The sequence below is a fragment of the Myotis nattereri genome (assembly GCF_964212035.1).
Source record: "Myotis nattereri genome assembly, chromosome: X".
NCBI lineage: Eukaryota > Metazoa > Chordata > Mammalia > Chiroptera > Vespertilionidae > Myotis > Myotis nattereri.
The window spans coordinates 22,202,918-22,225,178 of record NC_138078.1 but is presented as its reverse complement, the minus strand read 5'-3'; the positions used below and the strand labels follow the sequence as shown (position 1 = coordinate 22,225,178).

Genomic DNA, 22,261 nt, shown 5'->3' with positions numbered 1-22,261 from the left:
GTGCACTAAACACCTATATTACAAAAGAAGAAAAGTCTGAAATCAATGACCTCAGCTTCCATGATTAGCTGGGAAGTTAAGTGACTTGTACAAGCTGTATACAGAGTTTCTCTATACCTGAATTCTTTTCCTTTGGATTCTCTTTTTTGAGATTATTACTCTTGGCCTCTTTTGGTGACTGGTAATGATGAATAGACCACATCCCTTCTTTTCCTCATTCACCCCTCAGCTAGAAAGAAGTCCCCTACCTCCACTTGCATCCCCTTGGAATCTTGAACAGAAACCATTTCAGACCCAGGAGACAGAACACATGGGAAAGGCCATTTAGACCAGTTTCCAGTCTAGGCAAAAACAGTGCTCACTCCTCACTAGTAACCCAGTCCACCTCACCTAGTCTGAGATATCCACATAGAGTTTTGGGGTCCAAAGCACTACAGAGTATATATTAGTCTGCTTGGGTTGCCAAAACAAAATACCATAGACTAGGTACTTTAAACAGCAAAATTTATCTTCTCAGAGTTCTGAACAGTGGGAAATCCAAGATCAAGGTGCAGGCCAATTCAGTTCCTGGTGAGAGCTTTGTTCTTGGATTGATGATAGCCAGCTTCATACTATACCCTCATATTGCCTTTCCTCAGTGCATGGGGGGAGAGAGAGAGAGAGAGAGAGAGAGAGAGAGAGAGAGAGAGAGAGAACGAACACAAAGAGAAAGAGATATTCTTATAAAGCCACTAATCCCATCCTGAGGTCCCCATCTTCATGGCCTCATCTAACTTTGGTTCTAGTCATTATTATTTCCTTTGTGAAGACCCAGCACATATTAATTCATCACTTTCAACACCAGAAGACAAAAGAAGCTCTTTATTAACTCAGGGCACATACTGACATTACAAAATTAGTATAATATCCTTAACCAGAAGAAAGGGAGATATGCTGCAGAAGGGGATAAAAGACAGAGAAAGAACCCCAGAGTAATTGAACACTGATGGAGCAAAAACATGACTTCTTAGCTCATTTGATCTTGATTGTCAAAGACCTTAAGGTGTTGACTCTACCAATCATTAGCTGTGGGACTTCGACAAATTACCTCTCTGAACCTCAATTTCCACATTTGTAAAATGAGAACAGTAATAGAAACCACTTCTCGAATTTGTTGTGAGACCCTGAGACTATAATGAAGAACACTTCAAAATGGTGATTTCAACATTAATGTTGCCCATCATTTGGATCAGTGTCTTCTCAGCCATCATCTCCCACTGGAGGCAAACATCTGAGACACTGTATCACATAAATGTGCTCTCAGAGTTTATGCTCTTCCTCCTCTTTCCTGGTGTGAATATTTGGAGACATTAAACTGAGGTTAAATGCCTTTTCATCCAGTTTGCATGCTTTCATAAATTTTAATAGTCTACATTATATAATCCCTCCATGCCTTATTGTTCAATTAAAAAAGATACAACTCTCTTCCAACTATGTAGGTCAAATATTTTCCAGTGGATTTTTGGTTAGAGCATTGTCCTGATATGCCAAGGTTGTAGGTTCAACCCCAGGTCAGGGTAGATATAAGAAGCAACCAATGAATACATAAATAAGTGTAACAAAGAATAGATGTTTCTCTCTCTCTCCCTCCCCCTCTCTAAAATCAATTTTAAAAGAAAATTAAAAGTCCATTAATACATTAATCAAATAAATATTTATTGAGTGTCCACTAAGTATTGTTCTAGGTAGCAGGTATATGGCAGTGAACAAAATAGACTAAAGTCTGTTATATTTCATACCAGTATAAATAACTACAATACTATAAACTTCTCAAAGTCTGCTGCCTTTGTTCCAGAACTTCTGTTTAGAATGGTCATTGTCTCCTTTCTCAGATAAAGTTGTATTTAATTTGTATTTTGACAGTGCAAACTAAGGAATCTTTAGTGCTAGAGATGAAGTAATCTGGAGTTTATCAGATAAAATGAACATCAAGAAAATGACATATAATAAAGAAAATAAGCATGCTAAAGAGAGAAAGAAAATCTCTTTGTGACATTCATTCATTCTCTTTAAAGGCTTATTTTATAATGTAAGAAGGAAGGAAACATCATGAGGTATTTATAATACATTACAAGCTCCAAATCCACAATAAATATATCTAAAATAAAATAAGTTTAGAAATAACTTCAACAATCTGACAACCATATTAAAAAATTATAACAGTGCATGTGTTTTTTTATCTTTACAATTTTAAAAGTCACTGTGTAGTTGTTTTACTATACTTTCAAAATCAAGTTTTGACAGGGCTCAGAGAGTCAGCTTCATTGCTAGTTAAGATAATCTTTGAACATTTATACCAGTCAAATCAAAACTAGCAAAAGTTTAGCTGCAATGCACAGGGTTGGGTTTCCTTTTTCAAAGTGAGTCCTTTGATACCAATCTGAGGGTGCCAGTTTTCTATTTCACTGGCCCCATGCCTCCTACAAGTTGCTGACTCATTTGATGGAGTGGAATTAAGAACCTGTCTGAATCAATAGGCATTTGTAGCACCCAGTGCTAATTCTCCCCTGGCATCCCATTTTCTCTTTCTTCTAAGGAAATAGAAATTTTAGCTAGGCACAACATTAACAAAGGTCGGCAAGATCTTAGAAAGCAGCTCATAGGCATCGAAAGCAATAGCATTGGGGTAAGTAAGAAAGATTTATAACCTTCAACACTGTTTGCTGCTTCTTGCTACTTTCATTTTTATTTATTTGTAAATATACCCAATATCTTTTATTTTTATCTTCCTACACAACTCTGCATGGCTACAAAATCTAGGACTCACAGAGCAAAGACAGCATTGGTCAGAAGACAAGTATCAGTTCCAACATAAGAATCTCTAAAGTTCAATGGTCACAAAAAACTTTTTCTTACCACTTCATCTGCCACACCTTCTCATCTGCCACACCTTTTCCCTTTTCTCATTATCCTATCAATTATTTCTTTTGGAACTTAATTCTCCGAGTTACATTCTGAGCACCAAATTTTTGACCAATGTCGGACATCCTCATTACGTTTTTGCAAATCTAACTCATCCTGTTGGGACCAAATGGGATACCCATCAGCTCTGTAACCAGACTCTAAAAAGGAAGTAGTAGCCTCCAGCTCACCACTGTGTTTTAGGAAGGCCTGCGTAACTGTTGACAGATCCAAGTTAAACTTTTCCATTAACTGCTGGATGATCTTAATGGCAGCTCCCACTTCTGGTGGAGAAACTTATTCTTCTTCTTCCTCATCAGACTGCGTTTTTGAGTCTTCCTCAGGTGTGGGTGGATCATCATCACACATTGTTATGTGTATTTCAAAATCCTCCACCACAACCTCCTCAAAGTCCCGGGTGGCTTCCATAAGCATCTTTTTGACTCCTTCTTCATTCTCCTTGATCTCTTCCTCTACAAATTCTCCTCCTCCTCTCCCCCCCGCCTCCTCCTCCTCCTTCTTTTTCCTCTTCTCCTCCTCCTCCTTCTTCTTCCTCTTCTTCTCCTTCTTCCTCTTCCTCTTCCCCTTCTTCTTCAGGCAAGTCAGTTCTCTTATTCTGTGGTTCCCCGCTATCGGCAGCCTCCAGGTCTTCCTCAGCTTTCTGCTTGAGTTTCAGGGAGGATGGGCTCACTAGAGTGTCCTCCAACAGGTCCTTATGCTCCTGGCCTCACGGGTGCTTTATTATTATTATTAATTATTATTATTATTATATTATTATTTTTAATATATTTTTATTTATTTCAGAGAGGAAGGGAGAGGAAGAGAGAGATAGAAACATCAATGATGAGAGGGAATCATTGATTGGCTGCTTCCTACACATCGGACCAAGCCCGCAACCCAGTCATGTGCCCTTGGCCGGAATCAAACCCAGGGACCCTTCAGTCTGCAGGCTGACGCTCTATCCACTGAGCAAAACTGGCTAGGGCCCTGCAGGTGCTTTAAGAAGCGGTCCTTCAGGGACTACCACAAGTGCTGCATGAGGGAGCTTTTCTCCATCGCTTTCCACAAGGTGTTGCCCATGATGGAGCTGGTTGAGCAGGCATTTCCCTTCACATGGGTCAAAATAGCCACATCATCTGTGTCAGTGAAGGATATGGAGTCCAGGAATGAGTGGGCCCATTGTCTTGGCCCAGATCCATTGCTCTGCCATGGCTAACACAGGGCACCTGGAGAACTAGGCACAGAGCACAACCGATGGACATGAAGGCACCACTCCGGACTTCGTCTTGCTACTTTTAGCAGCATCTTACAGAGTGATGGACCCCAGTGAGCTAGCTAGAGAGCAACTGAAAATGGAAGGGAACATAACTCTATCAAGTGTTATTTTAGTCTGTGTCCTGCAATTTCAGAACCCCACACAACTACAAATCTTTCTGCAACCCCACAGGGAAGCAGTTGAAAGAGGCTACAAAAAAGGAAGACTTGGAAAGAGATAATACTGGGCTCCTCAAGTGCCTTCCTTCTTGACCAGTACATGCGAGCCAGAGCAGAGGTAATGAGCCTATTAAGAATGTCAACCTCCCACCCAAACTTATTAAGAAGCGCTTAAGGAAGGAACTATCAAGTTGAATGACAGGAAGCTGAGTCAGCACAGAGAACAGCAAAAAGCAAAAGAATATGCCTTGAAGAGACCTTGGGCTATAGTTACTTCTTTTTGTTGGTTTGTTTTCAAACTAAAGCTTTCGTCATCTCTTTACATTAAAAAAAATCTTTTTTAGTATATTTTTATTGATTTCAAATAGGAAGGGATAGAAACATCAATGATGAGAGGGAATCATCGATTGGTTGCCTCCTGCACACCCCCTATTGGGGATGGAGCCCGCAACACAAGCATGTGCCCTTGATTGGAATTGAACCTGGGACCCTTTAGTCCGCAGGCCGACACTCTATCCACTGAGCCAAACCAGCTAGGGCTAAAACAAATCTTATTGTTGGATTATCTTTCTTCCTCTGGAGTTGTGCTTGGGGCCACTCTGACACTCTGACTCTTCATTACCAGTCAAGGAGTGGGTCTCTTGAGTATGAAATACCTGCAGAGCCTCTTTGAAGTACTTGGGAAGCAGGAAGCTATCAGCATTCCCTGAGGTCAGGATCACCCCATTGGCAGAACAGAAGGTAATGTCAGGTGTCTGTTGATGAACAGGGCCACTTAGCAATTTGGCCACATGTCACTGATGACACCAGGGTTCCCAGGCAGTCCTGGGGCCAGGTGGATGTGCATTCTTCCCAGACAGGACAGGTACTTGAGCAAGATGGATGGCCAGTGCTGTCAGAATGTACCATGGATGAGCATCAGAGACAGGGCCTGTGGGGTCTCCAGGCAAAGCAGCTCCAACTCAGTTACCTGCAGGTGTTCTTCCCAGGATAGAAATCAAGGGAGGAGCCATAAGTAACAGAGGAGGCAAAACAGATTCGGAAGGAAAAAAGTTTATTAAAGACGAAGTGAGAAAGCTCAGTGCACTGAGGCAGCACACACTTAGATGGAGAATAGTATGGCTCCTCCCCAATTTACTTCTGGGATTTGGCTTATATAGTCACATGCTTCCTCCTCCCCCTTTGCTGGGCTGGCACTTCTCACGCAGGCGCAGAGCAGATTCCTTTGTTCCTCAGTTTCCCACCAGTGGGCTGACACTGGTTTGCCCAGGCAGAGTAGACTTTTTTGTTCTCCATGTTCTTTTGGCTCTCTGGCTCTGATTCACACAGACGCAGAAGAGCTACATGGTCTAACATCCAACGTATGCTTCACTAACATCTTAGGTCTCCACACAAGGGTGTGTCTTTTCCCTGGATTTGACTTGGGGTTGAGTGGCCTCCTACACAGGGAGTGACTTTGATCAGCCTGGATGAGAGGGCCAGTGCTGGGATCTCTCTGCTGCTTCCCATTGTTGTCCACCATGCACTGCACATCTTCAGCTGGAAATCTGAGAAACCTGGTCAGCTATAGGAGGGTGCCTAGGGACACAAAGCTGTTCACCCCCATGGGAAGACCCAGCTTCTGGGCCCGTGGTGCAAGGCTTGCTCAGGTTCTTAGGGTCGGTGAGCCCTTCTACCCCTGGGCCCTGCTGCTTCCTGCCTCCTTCCATCAGAGGAGTTCATGGCCAAGACAGATTCTCAGCACCTGAAAGCTGATCCTGCCTAATACTTCTACATGTAATTGACAAGCAGCATATAGATCAGAAGCCTATTAAATGTTAGAGGGAGCCTGAAAGCCCAAGAAATCAAAACCTGGTTTGCAAATGCCGATATGATTAGGGCCTCTATAGGGAAAGAAAAATAATTTCCCCTCTATATTTCTAGGTTCCTGCCTGAGACCATTCTGTAATAAAAGACAGACTAACAAGGGAGAAAAGAAAACAGAAGTTTAATAACATGTATACCTCCTGTATACATGGGAGAGACCCAGGAAAGCTGAGAGACTCCTGGAAATGATCCAAGCCACCACCACCTTAAATACAAAAGAAGATGTTGGGGGTAGGAAGTCAGTTACAGGCAGATGAGGCCATTATAATCACTGGAAATGAACCTTCTAAAGAGAGGGAAGCCCTGACCGGTTTGGCTCAGTGGATAGAGTGTTGGCCTGCAGACTGAAGGGTCCCGGGTTCGATTCTGGCCAAGGGCATGTGCCTTGGTTGCGGACACATCCCCAGTGGGAGGTGTGCAGGAGGCGGCTGATCGATGTTTCTCTCTCATCTATGTTTCTAACTCTCTATCCCTCTCCTTTCCTCTCTGTGAAAAATCAATAAAATATATTAAAAAAATAAAAAAATAAAGAGAGGGCAGAGACTAGGGCCACAGAGGACAATGGACATGGGGTACCCTTAACAGAACAGAGTTTAGGGCAGTTTGATGAGCTAATTAAGGAATTTAATCCAATGCTAGCACAAGGAGTTTTTGCATTTCCAAACCAGTAGGATGCAACAATTGCCATAAACTGATGACTGGGTGGTTCTGTTGTTGGAGGATTTAATAGGCCAGATCTCCTAGACATGAGTGGGCATGAGGTTTGAGGTTCTAGAAGTACCACTGAAATAAGCATTTTCAGAAGCCCCCAGGGGAGAATGAGATATGATAAAAGGCTTCATTTGTGTGCAGTTACATTTCTCGGGTTCCAAAGCCCCATGCCCCTTAAGCCAGTCCTGAAAGACATGCAGCTGGGCTTCCAATAGAGCCAGAAGCAAGGCCAGTGTCCAGCGCTTCTGCTCCATGTTGCAGCCGGGTGTGGTTCAGCATCCGGGCTAATTAAAGGCCATTAGTCCATGTGTGGAGCCCCACATGGCTGTGAGCCACGTGGGTGCAGGGGAGCACAGCCCCTGCAGTAGGAGAGTCAGGAGGAGGGAGAGAGAGAGAGAGAGAGAGAGAGAGAGAGAGAGAGAGAGAGAGAGAGAAAAGTCCTTTTGTTCAGAAGTTTAAATATTCAAGATTTGAGCCCTTGCAGTGGCCATGCCTATTCTGGCCACTGACTCATTTCCAGGTGTGACTGGTAGACAGGTTGGCACCTTCCCATGTCACTCAGACCTCACTGGGCATGTGCCCAAACTGCCTTTGTCCAGTCTCTTCCCCCACTGATCAGCAGGGAACAGACTTGGAGAATATTAAATTAGCAAAGCTGTAAAAATGGCATGCCTATATTATCTAATCTTCCCTTTACTCCATTCCTGTTAAATAATAACTAGATTATTATAACGGTATCAGTTCCAATTCTCCCTTTTCAGAATCAGCATTTCTTGTTACCTTGATTCTATTACCCTATTATGATGTCCATGGGGCACAACACTTGTCTTATTTTTTACAGATTGCAGGATCACAAGGAGACATCTAAACCTGACATAGGGGATCACACATCACTAAGAGATTGTGAACTTTGAGATATATGTGGTATAGGACAGGAAAAATTATTTTCCCTTTGCCTTTCTAGGTTCTTGGCTGAGACCCGACCCCACCCCCTATGTAATAAAAGAAAGATTAACAGGAGAAAAACAAAAGTTTAAGTATATGTGTACCTCTTGTATACAAGGGAGATACCCAAGAAAAGTGACTAATTCCCCCAAATGGTCCCAGCCACCAACTTAATTACTTTCAGTTAAAGATAAAAGATATTGGGGGTGGGGGAGGCCAGTTATGCAGGTTATCAGGAAAGCACAGTAAAGAAGGGTAAGGTTGTTAAATGATAAGAGTTTCTAGAGATTTAGTCATCCTCCTCTTCCTAGTAATCTCCATTTACAAATGGAGATTTCCCTTATAAATGTCTATGTTTCTTACAAAAGGGTAACCTCTATTTCCCCACTTAGTTTCAGAGCTTCTTCTGTGTCTGCTCTTTCTTAAAAATAAGCAGCTCGAGATAATCAATAGGCCAAAAAGGCATATTTTGGGGGTGGCAACTTCTGCTCCCTTTTTTAATAATAGGATTGTACTTGGGAGTTCTCTCCCCTGGCAACAAGTATATTCTTTGTGTGGGAAGGAAGGGATGCATAGATGTTTGTGTGGCCAGAATAGCAGAATGCCAAAGGCTAATGGTTTCCCCCAATGTCTCTTTGCCCCTTCTATCATAATAGAATCATGAGTTGAGTATGTGGCTACCTAAAATACAAACTTTATTTCCCAGTCTCCCTTATAAATAGATATGGTCATGGGATTAAGTTCTGGTTAATGGCATGTGAGAGGGAGTGATGTGTGTAACTTCCAGGTTGTGCCCTTAAACGCTAAGCACATGTTTTTTCCTTTCCTTCTTCCCACTAGTTAGACTACGGAGGTGGTAGAGAGGATCTGGAATCAATAGACCATGAAAGCATTCTAAGGATGACAGAACAAAATAGAAGGAGCCTAGTTTTTTGACACTATAGAGCACCATACTACCCTAGATTTTTATAGGAGAAATTTTATTTATCTTTTATAGAGTCATATTTATAGCTTAATTAATAAGTAATTACATATCACAATCTAATTCTAGACACTACAAAAAATTGACTATTTTTCAGCTTTGTATAAGAGTGACAACTTCTGTAGCTTTGAGCAATATAAAATATAAAATGTGATAAAAATGATTAATAACTATATCATATTAACAACTCATTCAAATTTATAAGAAAGACACCTAAAACCTATAGTTAAGAGAATAGTCAATTAATTCTTGAGGACATACAGTGAAAGAAAATTACTTGGAAAATGTTTTTCCTGTACAGACATCAAAGGAGTGAAACTTAAACTAAAGACTTTAGTTTACACCTAATAATTATATTAACTAATACTTATTGAGGACCTATTTCATGTTAGGCACTTTGCTACATATTTTATATCATTTAATCTTCACACTATTTTATATATGAGAAACTGAGACTTGAACAGGTTAAACAAATCACCCAAGGTCATATAATTAGGAAGTGCTCAGAGCATATTTCAAACCCAGGGGTGTCTGACTTTAGAGTCAGTACTCTCAACTACTAAACTATATTGCCTCCCATACCAAAATAGCATTTATAATGATAACCCACAATGCTGAAAAGACTGGTAAAGTGGTTTACTCATTCATTACTGTACAGTTTGCTCCCAGATACCTCACTGCTCTTCTCTGGCTCTGTTCTGTATCATAGGAAACTAAATTTTCCAGCTTCCTTTATTCCTTTAGTTTTTGCCCAATGGACAGTACTTGCATAAGATTGGAGAGCAAAAAGAAGAAAGAGTTTCAAAGTATTTTTCTCCCTCTCTCTTTCTGCTCCTTACAACACCTCCTCCATGGGTCCAACTTTTGCCAGGCCAAACCTCCCTTGATGGTCCCAGCTAGTACCAGGCAGTTCTGAGTAGGCAGACCCAGTCATGGTTGTAGTACTCTTTGGACAACCCTGGTTTCTGATCCAGGTGTCCCTCCATTCCTAGGGGCCACCACATCTTTCTACTGTTGCCAATCTCTGCATTATTGCACCACTGACTTCTCAGCTTCTCCATTACTTTTTATGTCAATTTCATGTTTTATTCTCTCTCTGTTAAAGGTACCAGTGTGCTTTCTGTGGGTTTTGGTGGAACTTAACTTAATATACAGACAACAGATCCCTTTGGGGAATAAGAGCAATAATGATGATCATACATGTTGACCCACTTTTCTACCCTAAAAAATTAGCTTAAAGGGCCCAGTTGAATAACTCAGAGTGTCATCCCCATATGCCAAGGTTGTGGGTTCGATCCCTGGTCAGGGCATATACAAGAATCAATCAATGAATACATAAATAAGTGGAACAATAAATTGATGTTTCTGTCTCCCTGCCTCTCTCTAAAAATCAATAAAAATTCTTTTCAAAATGCAGCTTAAGGAAATAATTTAACAGAAACAAAAATCTGCACATCTATCTATATAAAAGGCTAATATGCTAACTTCAATGTGCACAAATTTGTGCACCGGGCCACTAGTAGATGTATATTTCGGTATTATTTATAATAGCAGAAAACTGGAAACCATATAAATGTTCAATATTAGCAGACTGGACAAAATTCAGGGTACATGACAATAGAATAATATGCAGTCATTCTAATTATTGTATTGATACCATTGTAATCAACCTAGTTATTAATAACAAGAAAGGAGCAAAAGGAAGGCCAAATATTATAGGCATGTCATTTGGGCAGCTTCACCAGGAAGCTACAACTTTACACTCCCCAGGGAACCACTGGTCTCTTCCCCACAGATCGCTAGAGGAAAGGACTGGACAGGGAGAAGAATAGACGCAGGCCCAGTAAAGTTGAGGTGACTTTAGGAAGGTACTTGTCAGTCACACCCAGGCCAGAATGGGGAAGGCCACTGCAAGCACTCAGAAATTTGGGATATTTAATCCCTTAAACAAAGGAGTTCACGCTCTTGGCATGTTTCACTGGACTCCTGGGGCTTTCTCATCCCTGCTTCCTGGCATTCTCCCACACAATGGACTAATGGACTGCTGCTAGCCTGATGCTGAACTGGACCCGGCTGCAACATGGAACGGAAACTCTAGATACTGACTTTGCTTCTAACTTTACTGAAACCTCAGCTATACTTCTATGGCTGGAATGTGGCTTTGAAAACCCATGGATGTAATTCCATGCAAATAAAAATCACTCATCCACCCGTGTGAGTCTCAGAAAATTCTTTTTCTCAAGATATCATCAGGACCCCATTCCTAGCACTCAGTGGGGAAGAGGACACCCCAATTTATCCAATAACAGCATCAGTCAGCTTTTGCTAGATTATATTGTAATAACAGCTGATCCCCAAATCTCTGATTTATCATGTCTATTCTCACTTAGCTTCCTACCTTTGCAGGTTAGCTGCAACTCTGCTTCATCCCAGGACCCAGTTGGAAGGACCAGCCCCATGTTGATCTCAAGGTAGTGGAAAAAGAGCAAGGATAGAATTATACAATAGCTCTTAAAGCTTATACTCAGATATGTGATATGTCATTTCCATTCTAATTCCACTGGCCAAAGCAAGCCGTATGACCAAGCCTGATATCAGTGAGGCAGATACTACTACTACAGGGAGGCCCACCAGGAATTGGCCCTGTAGACATGATCTCAGAGGAAAGGAGCAGCAAAGATTTTCAACAATAATAACATCTACTACAATAATCAAGACTATGAGAAATGTTTTATATAATGATAAGAATCTACAAAAAATTTTGCATACACTATTGTGGTTGAGTCTGCTAGTGGTCCACCAAAATCGATTCTAATGTGTTTCCTGTGCGTATGAAGTCAGGTATAGTCATATGACTAAGTTCTAGTCAGTGACAGTATCTACCTGAAGATAGTGTCAGAACCCATAGGTGAAGGGCTCAGTTCTGCAGGACTGTCCCTTCCCTCCTGACTTCAGATACCATCCGCAAGTCCAGTCTGTCACCCGTGCTTCTGATTAACTGGCTATAAATTGTAGTTTCCTATGACCCCTTCCTTGTGCTTGATTTATTTGCTAGAGCAGCTCACAGAATTTAGTTAAACAGTTTATTTGCTGTTTATAATAATCTCACCAGTTTATTATAAAAAAAATATAACTAAGGGACAGCCAGATGAAAGGAATGCCTAGGGCAAAGTATGGGAGGGAAGGGGCATGGAGCTTCCATGCCCTCTCTAGTACACCACCTTCCTAGCTCCTCCACTTGCTCACCAACCCAAAAGCTCTCTGAAGCCCCTCCTTTTGCATTTTTATGGAGGGTTCATTAGAAGACACAATTAATTAAATAATTGGCTATTGGTGATTTTCATTTTATTTTATTATTGATTTATGGGAGAGTGAGAGAGAGAGAGAGAGAGAGAGAGAGAGAGAGAGAGGGAAGAAACATCCATCGGTTGTCTCCCGTACATGTCCCAACAGGAGATGGAACCCAAACCTGGATATGTGCCCTGACCAGGCACCTAACCTGCCACCTTTCGGTGTATGGGATGATGCTCCAACCGAGTCACACTGGCCAGGGCTGGCCATTGGTGATTAATTCAACTTCCAACCCCTCTCCCCTCCCCAGAAGAGGGAGGGTGGGGAAGAACATTCCAACCCTCTAATCACAGAGTTTGCCTCCTTGGCAACCAGCTGCCATCCTTAGGGGCTTTCCAAAAGTCACCCATTATCCTAAACTCAGGTGTGATGGAAAGGGGCTTGTTATGAGTAACAAAAGGCACTTCTACAGCTCATGTCACTTAGGAAATTCCAGTGGCTTTATAAGCCTATGCCAGGAATGCTAACAAAGCCCAAATATATCTATATCTATAGATATATTTCTTGTTATAAATCATAATATTACAAGGACACACTCTCATGCACCCTGATTTACCATCTCCCAGCTTTTCCCTCCCACATTACTAGGCTCATGACAATGGGTCAAAAGATTATAGAATGGAAAGTTTAGAAAAAATTCTTGTGATGCCACCATTCTGTGACTGGGAGCATGAGATTTGAAAGTAAACAAGTGATGTTTTTAGGTACTAAAAGGAGATGAATACCTAAGTGCAGAAGGTTTATTGATAAATTCTTTTGGGAAATACACCTGTAAGGAACCAAGGAAAACAAAATTGGACAGGAGACACTGACCCAGTATGAAGCTGCAACCAAAGCTTAAGCCAGGGGTGGGCAAACTTTTTGACTCGAGGGCCACAATGGGTTCTTAAACTGGACCGGAGGGCCAGAACAAAAGCATGGATGGACTGTTTGCGTGAACTAATATAAATTCAAAGTAAACATCATTACATAAAAGGGTACGGTCTTTTTTTTTTTTTAGTTTTATTCATTTCAAACGGGCCGGATCTGGCCCGCGGGCCATAGCTTGCCCACGGCTGGCTTAAGCCCATCTCACATAAAGCTCTGAAGTTGGATAGTCCTTCAGAGTTTTCCCAAGTTAATGCAAGGATGATAAGACTGTGTATTTCCACAGCAGCCCATCAGTAGCTGTGGTCCACCTATTGAGAGAGTGCCTAACCTTTGTGAGGCAGATTCCTCAAAGCAAAGGCAATTTCTAGGGAGGAACATAGATGTAAACTGTCAGGAATCAATAGCTCCAGCAACTAAGGGATAGGTGCATTGCCCTGAAGAGGGGATCTTGGTGGAGCATCAGTTTCCACTACAAATGCTCTCTATCTTTGCTAAAAGCTTAATGAGGTCACTCCATATGAACTCTTTTCTTTTTAAAAAATATTTTTATTGAATTTTTAGAGAGAGAGGAAGGGAAAGGGAGAGAAACATTAATGTGAGAGCACAACATCAATCGGCTGCCACCTGCACATCCACTGGAGGATCAAGACTGCAACCCAGGCATATGCCCTGACCAGGAATCAAACCAACAACCTTTTAGTGCATGGGAAGATGCCCAATCAACTGAGTCACACTGGCCACAGCTCCATATGAACTCTTTCTAATTCACTACCCACTCATTTTCTTCTGCCTGCTTAGCCAAAAACAGTGTTTTTCTCTCCTGTCTTCTACCACTGTTATCCACCCAGTGGATCTGTAGCAAACATACCTTGCTGGCTCACTAGACAAGAGATTTTTTGAAGAAATCTAGTTGTGATTCTCTCAACTTTAGAGTTGAGGAAGGTGGGCAACTGTCAGCCGCTGTAAGAGGATTCTCTTATAGCATCATTGAGCTTATCTAGCATTAAGGAAAGATAAACTGAAAATCAAAATGAATTTACTTAGAAGTAGATATTGAGCATGTTTTCTATTTGAAATGTACTTTTGGGGGAAAGAAATTAGAGATTACTTTGTATTGGTCAAGAAAACTGGCCCCCTAAATGTTTTTATTCCAATTATTAATTAAACTTTGAGTCCAAACAAGGAAAAGATGTTGAACCAATTTTAATTAAGCTCTTTCTTCTGAGAAAGGTTACCACTCCCAAGATGATAGCTTTGGTAGAGATGAGCCAGTGAGGAGCTGACCACTGGGTGGGGGCACTGGTGTTTAAGAGTAGGAAACTAGCAGGGAAAAGGTTGATCCTGGTCACCAGCTGGAGTTACTGAGATTGGTATACTATATCCATCTAGTTCAGGTAATGGCCCAAGACCCAATCCAATTCCTTTGGCTTGTTCCAAAAAGAGCCCTGCTGAGTATAGGTGACTCGTGTTCCAGTAGGAGTACTAACCCATTATCTATCACCAGACACACAATTCCCAGGTGAGAGAATGCCGAACCAAGAGACAATGAGTATATCCCCACGGTTGAAAGGGTGGAGGTGATGGGCAACTGGTGTCTCTTCCTTCTCTATCCTTTGCACTTAATAATTTTATTTCTCCTCTTTAAGTGTCTTGGTATAAGAGGGCTCAATTTTGCGTTTCCTTGTGCTTATAAAAGTAAAAATTAAAATAGGCTGTATTTAGTTCTTCTAGCAAACTCAGAAGGCATTCTGACACACTCATTATTTAGGGTACTGTCTAGTACAGGGAAAAGTGCTAAACGAGGGTTGTTAGGTGGGAAGCAAAGTAAGGTATAGAACACAGGGGGAAAATTTAGATTATGAGGAACCCTTTTCCCATTGAGAATCACCAAATCACAAGGTAAAAGTCAATTCAATGGTCTACAAAGAAGTAAAAATTAATGTAATTTAAACAGAGTATTTTAGTACAAAGAGCACATTTGTCTGAAAGTCATCCTGAGAGAACTCATGCTAGGTTACAGGCAAAAAGCTAACTGGAACGAGGGATCTAGAGATGGCCTGCCCCCAAGTTTAGCTTCCCATGGGACTTCCTTCCCTTATAGGAGGACTGTAATATCCATTCAGTTCCAGACAATGCCTATAAACAGCTGGCACCCTAAATCCAAATTGCCTGGCACTAAGCAGCCCAAGTAATCCATCTCCCACAAGGTTCCTCATCGGCTTATTCTACGAGAAGGGAGAACCCAGGATCACCCTTTAGGCCCAACAATTGAACCTCTCACCAAAGTTCAAATAGCTACTACTGGCCCAACCCACCACCTGCAGAAACCAACACTGAGCCACGGTATGGCATAATTTCTCAAGAAAACCAGCCAGCCACTTGGGTAAATTGATTACTTTGGATCCCTTCCACATGGGGTGTGTGTGACTGTGGGGAAGCAATTCATTCTTTCCAGAACTGATTCATATTCACATTATGAGTTTGCCTTTCCTATCCATGTTTCCCCCAGCAGCACCACCATTGAAGAGTTTCCAAAACGGTCATCTATTAATGTGGTATCCCATACTGTATTGCCTAAATCTAATGGACCCATGTTACTGCAAAGGAGTTGCACATGACCATGAGAACCACTGATCTCATCATATACTTCATCACTCAGAAGCAGATAGCCTGATGAAATAGCCCATTAAAGGTTCAGCTAACCCAGCCTAAGTGACTCAATGGTTGAGCATCGACCTATGAACCAGGAGGTCACAGTTCGATTCCCGGTCAGGGCACATGCCTGGGTTTCAGGTGGCAGTTGATCAATTATTCTCTCTCATCATTGATGTTTCTATCTTCTCTCCCTCTCTGAAATCAATAAAAATATTTTTTTAAAAAAGTTCAGCTAGCCAAACCGGTTTGGTTCAGTGGATAGAGCGTCGGCCTGCGGACTGAAAGGTCCCAGGTTCGATTCCGGTCAGGGGCATGTACCTTGGTTGCGGGCACATCCCCAGTAGGAGGTGTGCAGGAGGCAGCTGGTCGATGTTTCTCTCTCATCGATGTTTCTAACTCTATCCCTCTCCCTTCCTCTCTGTAAAAAATCAATAAAATATATATATTAAAAAAAAGTTCAGCTAATTTTTTAGCCTTTAGACCATACCCTGTGGAGTTGGGGTGACTTGCTAAGAGGGAGTTCTTGTTGGTCTCATGAATAGCCTCTATTCTTGTCACCATGAGTGACTCTGGGTGAGACCAGAAGAAGAGCTGTCCAGCTGAGCTGAACCCAAATTGCTAACCTACTGCATAATGAACAAATACAATGGTTATTATTTTAGACTATTATGTTTTGGAGTGGTTTATTATGTGGCAATCAATTATTTATACAAAAAGTGAGCCCAAAATATCTAAAGTGGTACATAAAATATATCTGATACAGGTTAAGAAAATACAAAGTTTTATCACATTCTAAAGAGAGTTTCACCAAAAGGCAGCAAAACCAGTTCTACGACTATCACCCAAATACCTCCTCCAGCCTGAAAAAAAGACTAGCTCTGTCTAAGGAGGTGGCAGCCATCTCCTACTCAGCATCATGGGTGCCCTCAGACCCCTCATAAAAACCAAGATTGTAAAAAAGAGGACCAAGAAGTTCACTTGGCACCAGTCAGACCAATCTGTCAAAATTAAAAATAACTTGCCCTGCCAGTGTGGCTCAGTGGTTGAGTGTCTACCTATGAACCAAGAGGTCCCTGGTTCAATTCCCAGTCAGGGCACATGCCTGGGTTACAGACTCGATCCCAAGTAGGGGGACAGGCAGCTAATTGATGATGTTTCTCTCTCATCAATGTTTCTCTCTCTCTATCCCTCTCCCTTCCTCTCTCTTTAAAAAAAATCAATAAAAACATATTTTAAAAAAAATAAGCGTAACTGGAGGAAACCCAGAGGCAATTATAATAGTGTGAGCAGAAGATTCAAGGGCCAGATCTTGATGCTCAAAATTGGTTATGGGAGCAACAAGAAAACAAAGCATATGCTGCCCAGTGGTTTTAGGAAGTTCCTCGTCCACAACGTCAAGGAGCTTGAAGTGCTGCTGATGTGCAACAAATCTTACTGTGCTGAGATTGCTCACATTTCCTGAAAGAACCACAAAGCCATTGTGCAAAAAGCAGCCCAGCTGGTCATCAGTCACCAATCCCAATGCCAGGCTACACAGTGAAGAATATGAATAGACAGCTTGTGTGCACTCTGCATTTGTGTTAATAAAACCATAAAATTTTGCCAGACAAAAGACTAGAAGGGAGATTTTATTACTTACCACTTTTGAGGAAATGTAGATGTTCTCTCCCACTAGGGAGGGCAAAGCCAAGGAAGGGGGCCTCCAAGAGCTGAGTGAGGAATGTCTTTAAGATATATCACCTCGCCCTGGACGATGTGGCTCAATTGGTTGAGTGTCTTCCCATGCACCGAGATGTTGCCCATTGGATTCCCTGTCAGGACACATGGGGGAGGGGGGGGTTGCAGGCTCAATCCCCAGTAGGGGGCATGCAGGAGGCATCCAATTGATGTTTTTCTCTCCCTCTCCCTTCCACTCTCTCTCTAAAAAATCAGTAAAAATGTATTTTTTAAAAAGATGTAACACCTACTAGCTTAGTTACTGAATATAGGCTATCTATAGGTCCAACCCAGACAGATAATTTGAGGGAGAGCTGGCCACATATCCTTGGAGTTTGGAGACTGGAGTGAGCAGACACACAGTTGCCTGCCTATTGCCATCAGTATTATGAAGAGAGGAAGATTGCTGGGGCAGCAGACAGGGTGGCATGTCTGTTGTTCAGCATGGCAAGGACATGAGTTTCTCATGGATCAAGTGAATATCAAAGAAAGCAAATAAGCTTGTGCCTTGCCAATGGATGAGGGGATCCTGGCAATAAAAAGTTGTGAGTATTCCACAAGAGGTAGGGACTGAGAAGAAGTTAGAAAAGGTTGAGTCCATATCAAAGAACTGTACCTTGAAGAAGGCGCTGAAGAATCATGCTCACCCCATGAGAGAGACAGCATTTGGGTGCCAGTCACATAGAAGGCATTCACAGTCAAGAGAACTTATGACAGTATCAAAAAGTAAAAGAGACCAGGGACTGAGGAAAGAGAGGCCAGACAGAGGAAACAGAATTATTTGTGTCCTCAGATGTGCTATCAAACCATCCCAGTGGAAGCCTAAGAAGAATCCCCAAATGAAACCAAGAGAGAAAGAGCCAATTTTAGGCATCTGCCATGTGCAGAGAAGACAAAGGCATTTTATGACTGCATCTGTAAAGCAGTATCTTGCCCACCTCCAATCCCACCCTCTTCATCCTTGGAGAAGAAACTGTGGTTAGCAAAATGGGGAAGAAAATATAGAAGCCTATAGAACAGAAAGAGAAGGATTATACTTGCTTCTCTGACTTTTTAAAAAATATATTTTAATTGATATCAGAGAGGAAGGAAAAGGCAGAGATAGAAACATCAATGATTAGAGGGAAAATATCAATGATGAGAGAGAATCATTTGATCGGCTGCCTCCTGCATGCCCCCTACTGGGGATCAAGCCTGAATCCTAGGCATGTGCCCTGGACTGGAATCAAACTGTAACTTCCTGGTTCACAGGTTGATGTTCAACCACTGAGTCGCACTGGCTGGGCTGCTTCTTTGACTTTAAACTCCTCACTGATGAGAGAGAATGAGGTATAACTTTAAATAAAGTTCTGAGTTTTGATTATTTTATGGGACTGCTGGTTATCTCCCCAACCTTTTTTCTAAAGATTTTAGCTAGGTACAAGACTGCTTAGAATAAGCCCACATTCCCCAGTCTCCCTTGCAGGTAAACACAGTAATGTGATTGATTAAGTTCTTGCCAATGGGCTGTGAACACAAGTGATGTTAACAACTTCTGGATTGTGCTCTTGAAGGAAATGGGTAGGCCTTCTCCTTCTCAATGACAGGAATGTGATGTGGCGCTGGGCCCTTCTGGACCAAATCAACTAGGACAACAGTCTAGGGATGGTGGAGCAAGAAGACAGAAGGAGACTAACTCCTGCTCACTTTGTGGAATAAAATTGCTTTTTCCATGTAATAGGCAAAACTCTCAGTGCCATATTACAATGCACATTTGTTTCTCACTCGTGGGTTTGGGAGTTGGCTGGGCAGTTCTGTTTGATACGAAACCCTGAATTTGCAGCAGGCTTTTTACAAATGTTTTAACATGATGGTCCCCACTGTATGGGATGTGCAACAGGAGTGAATGGCCCCTTTCTGACCACATCCAGCTTCCAAAATGAGTGGCTCTTAACACCCAAACTGCTCTGCTTCAAGATGTGGGTCAAGTTCAGCTCTGCCCTACATGTGTCATTCTCATCACCAGGTAGGGAGGAGATTAGAAGCTCTCAGGACAGTGGTGGTTTCTTCCCATAGCAACAATTGGATCCAGTTTGCCCACACTAGTGGAAACAGCATCTTGAGTCCCCCTCAGAGACACCAGCACCATAAGATGGTGCTCCCTCCTCATAGGTCTGAGTTTCAGCTCCACAAGGCTGTCCTTTAAATGTCTAAATTATAATAATCCCTACCACTTCCCTTAGGACCCCAAGCTCTAGGCATAGTAGCTGCCTCCTGCAGTTGCTATCTTCGCAATACATTGAGCTCTCTTCTTGCTTTTTCAATTATTTAATGATCAATTCTTTATATTAAACTCTTTGTTAAAATAATCGAGGTGGTTTATTTCCTGACAGCACCCTAATTCACTGTAGTAAATCCTATGCCTGTGAGACTCCCCTTAAGAATTTTCTGTTTGACATATTTCATGACAGCCCACTCCCAGTATCTTCATTCCCCTGCACTCATTTTTTTTTATCAAAGAATTTACTGTGAACTGTCATCATTGTTTGTTTTCTCATCCATCCCCATCTCAGGCCAATAACTCACTGAGGTCAGAGCACATCTGTTTCCTTATCACCTGGCATATAGGAAACTGAACGACACACGTTTGAATGAATGAACAAATGAATGAGCGAGGAAAAATAAAACAGGAACAGAAGCAGTTAATAGTATGGGATTTGGAAGGTTCACAAAACGCCAAAATGAAAGAGAAAGTTAGATGGAGCTGTGAGAAACAGGAGGGCTGTGGCTGCCAGCTGCGAGCCCAGCTCTGAGCACATATTAAGTTCTCAATAAATAACGCGCATCGACCACAGGATGAAAGTACAGCTGAGACTCTGCAAAGAATACTCATACTCGGTGACAGGGAGGGTAAGAAGGCTGGAGAACTCCCGGGGACATCAAAGTAGTGTTGGCCCTTTGGGCTCTAGAGAGATGACCCAGCCCTAAGGGACGCCTCTCACTTCGCCAACGGGTCGCGCCCAGCCCTTTCCGGAGTTTCATTCTGGTTCCTCCGCCCCCTCCTTCTCCGCTCCGCGCCCCAGAGGAAACAGGTAAGACACGGAGCACTGGGGGTGCTAGTGAAGGGGCTTTTTTGGGCATGCGTTCTCCGCCCGCCGCCCCCGCGCACGCGCAATAACCTGCTGTGAGGAGCACTGCCCCTAGGCCGATAAGGGCGAGCTGTCGCTCAGAAGCCCGCTCCGACTCCTCTTAACTGACCACCTTTCCCGTGGCCCCCGCCCTCCCGTGACTGGGAGGAAGGCTCGCGAGATCGCCCTCGGCAGTCTCCGACGGCGCCATCTTTGTGCCTGGCGAGCGACGGCGCCCGCTGGGAGACCCGAAGCCGGCAGTTCGCACGACAAGCTCTTGCTGAGAGCGGATCCCGGAAATACGAGGCGGGCCTCGGTGGGAGGGACGCACTGAGGGAGGAGGGAGGAAAGGGGGCGGTGGCGGCGGCTCTCACCGTATCCGGGCTCCGCGCGGCGCACACCCGAGGGGGGGTCGGGCGGGGAAGCAGCGCCGGCCCGGACCCCCCGCGGGAACAGGCGGCGGGAGTGACTGAGAGGCGGCGGCTGCGGCTGTGGCTGCGGCTGCGGCTGTGGCGGACTAGGAGCAGCGGCTGCCCGGTGAGTGTCCGTGAGGAGGCCCGGCACCTGCCCGCACTGGGGCGTCGGGGATGGCTTCGGGGTCCTCCTGGTGACCCCGCGTTCGGGCGGTGGGCGTGTGCGCGACTGCCTGTGACCCGGGGCTCGGCTCGGCCTGGGGCTGCGGGGCTGCCGAGGTCTGCGCAGGGCCTGGCGCATTGGTCCCGGGCGGCCGAGGAGAGAGGGAGTGGCCGGGGCCAGGGGTAGCCCTGGCCCCCGAACGGAGGGGATGATGTCCTTCCACGCTGGACCCTGGACTTTGAAGCCCCAGCAGAGCGTTTGGGGATGAGATGAGAAAAAACGCACCAAGGTTGGAGTTGTTGAGATCACGGGGAAGGTTAGTAGTAATTGTTCTGAAAGAGGTTTGCAAATGATTGTGGGCAGGTGTAGAGTAAGGGAAAACATGGTCTACGTTCATTTAAAGATCACATGAGGAGTCCTCTGAGGGCCAACAGATTAGAGTTATTATCACTGGAGTTCTATAGTGCTCATTAAAGTTCATAAAAGCAGGATTTTGAGGGGTGGCATAGGGAACAAGTTGGGTTATAAAGTAAGCTGCATATAAAGGTTCATACTGTTGATGAAAAGCATTTGTCCTTACTGAAACGTAAGGACAATTTCAATTTTTTGAAAATTGCTCAAGAAAACTTGTCACCTTTGGTCCAGACAGGGCTTGTCAATTCCATGTGTTCTTCCGTGACGTTTGTCAAACAGACAATACTTTTGGCATATGATGTATTTATTTCTGGTTTGTAAAAACAAGACTGAATGGGGAAAAACGATTTGACAATTTGTAAAGCTCCTTTTGCACACTTTTTATTTTGAAAGTATAAGCGGATTTACTTTTTTTCTTTGCAAATGCTTTACAAGACATTGTAAGAAGAAAAACATTTAGATCAAAAAAGGGCTTTTGAGATGAGAGTTTACTTTTTCACAGTATTAAATTTTAAAGGGTATCACTCATGGTATATTTTGTGATGATGTTTTTTATGAACACTGGAAGATTGCAAACATAAACACATACATAATTTTAAATCAGTGTATGATATGAAGTTTTTCACCTTGAGCTCTCCCCCTCACCCATTTGCCTATGGCTTAATCAAGGGAAAAACTTTAGTGAAGGTAAATA

General features: G+C 43.1%; 1 protein-coding gene and 2 pseudogenes across 3 annotated transcripts in view; 2 read left to right on the top strand and 1 right to left on the bottom strand.

Annotated features, from left to right (window-relative positions):
- Positions 1-2,957: 2,957 nt before the first annotated feature.
- Positions 2,958-7,205, bottom strand: LOC308510931 (telomeric repeat-binding factor 2-interacting protein 1-like; annotated as a pseudogene). The gene is made up of 4 exons: positions 7,097-7,205; positions 6,378-6,445; positions 4,997-5,129; positions 2,958-3,428 (listed from the first exon to the last, which is right to left on the bottom strand). The product of its transcript is annotated as a telomeric repeat-binding factor 2-interacting protein 1-like (transcript).
- A 9,465-nt stretch (positions 7,206-16,670) lies between these two features.
- Positions 16,671-17,307, top strand: LOC308536290 (large ribosomal subunit protein eL32-like; annotated as a pseudogene). The gene is made up of 2 exons: positions 16,671-16,766; positions 17,001-17,307. The product of its transcript is annotated as a large ribosomal subunit protein eL32-like (transcript).
- Positions 17,308-21,025: 3,718 nt separating this feature from the next.
- The window catches only part of TAB3 (TGF-beta activated kinase 1 (MAP3K7) binding protein 3), a 68,128-nt gene continuing 66,892 nt past the window's right edge, over positions 21,026-22,261 (top strand). Inside the window, exon 1 of the mRNA XM_081115399.1 lies at positions 21,026-21,114. The gene's annotated coding sequence lies outside the window, so the exon portion shown is untranslated. The remainder of the gene's footprint in view (positions 21,115-22,261) is intronic.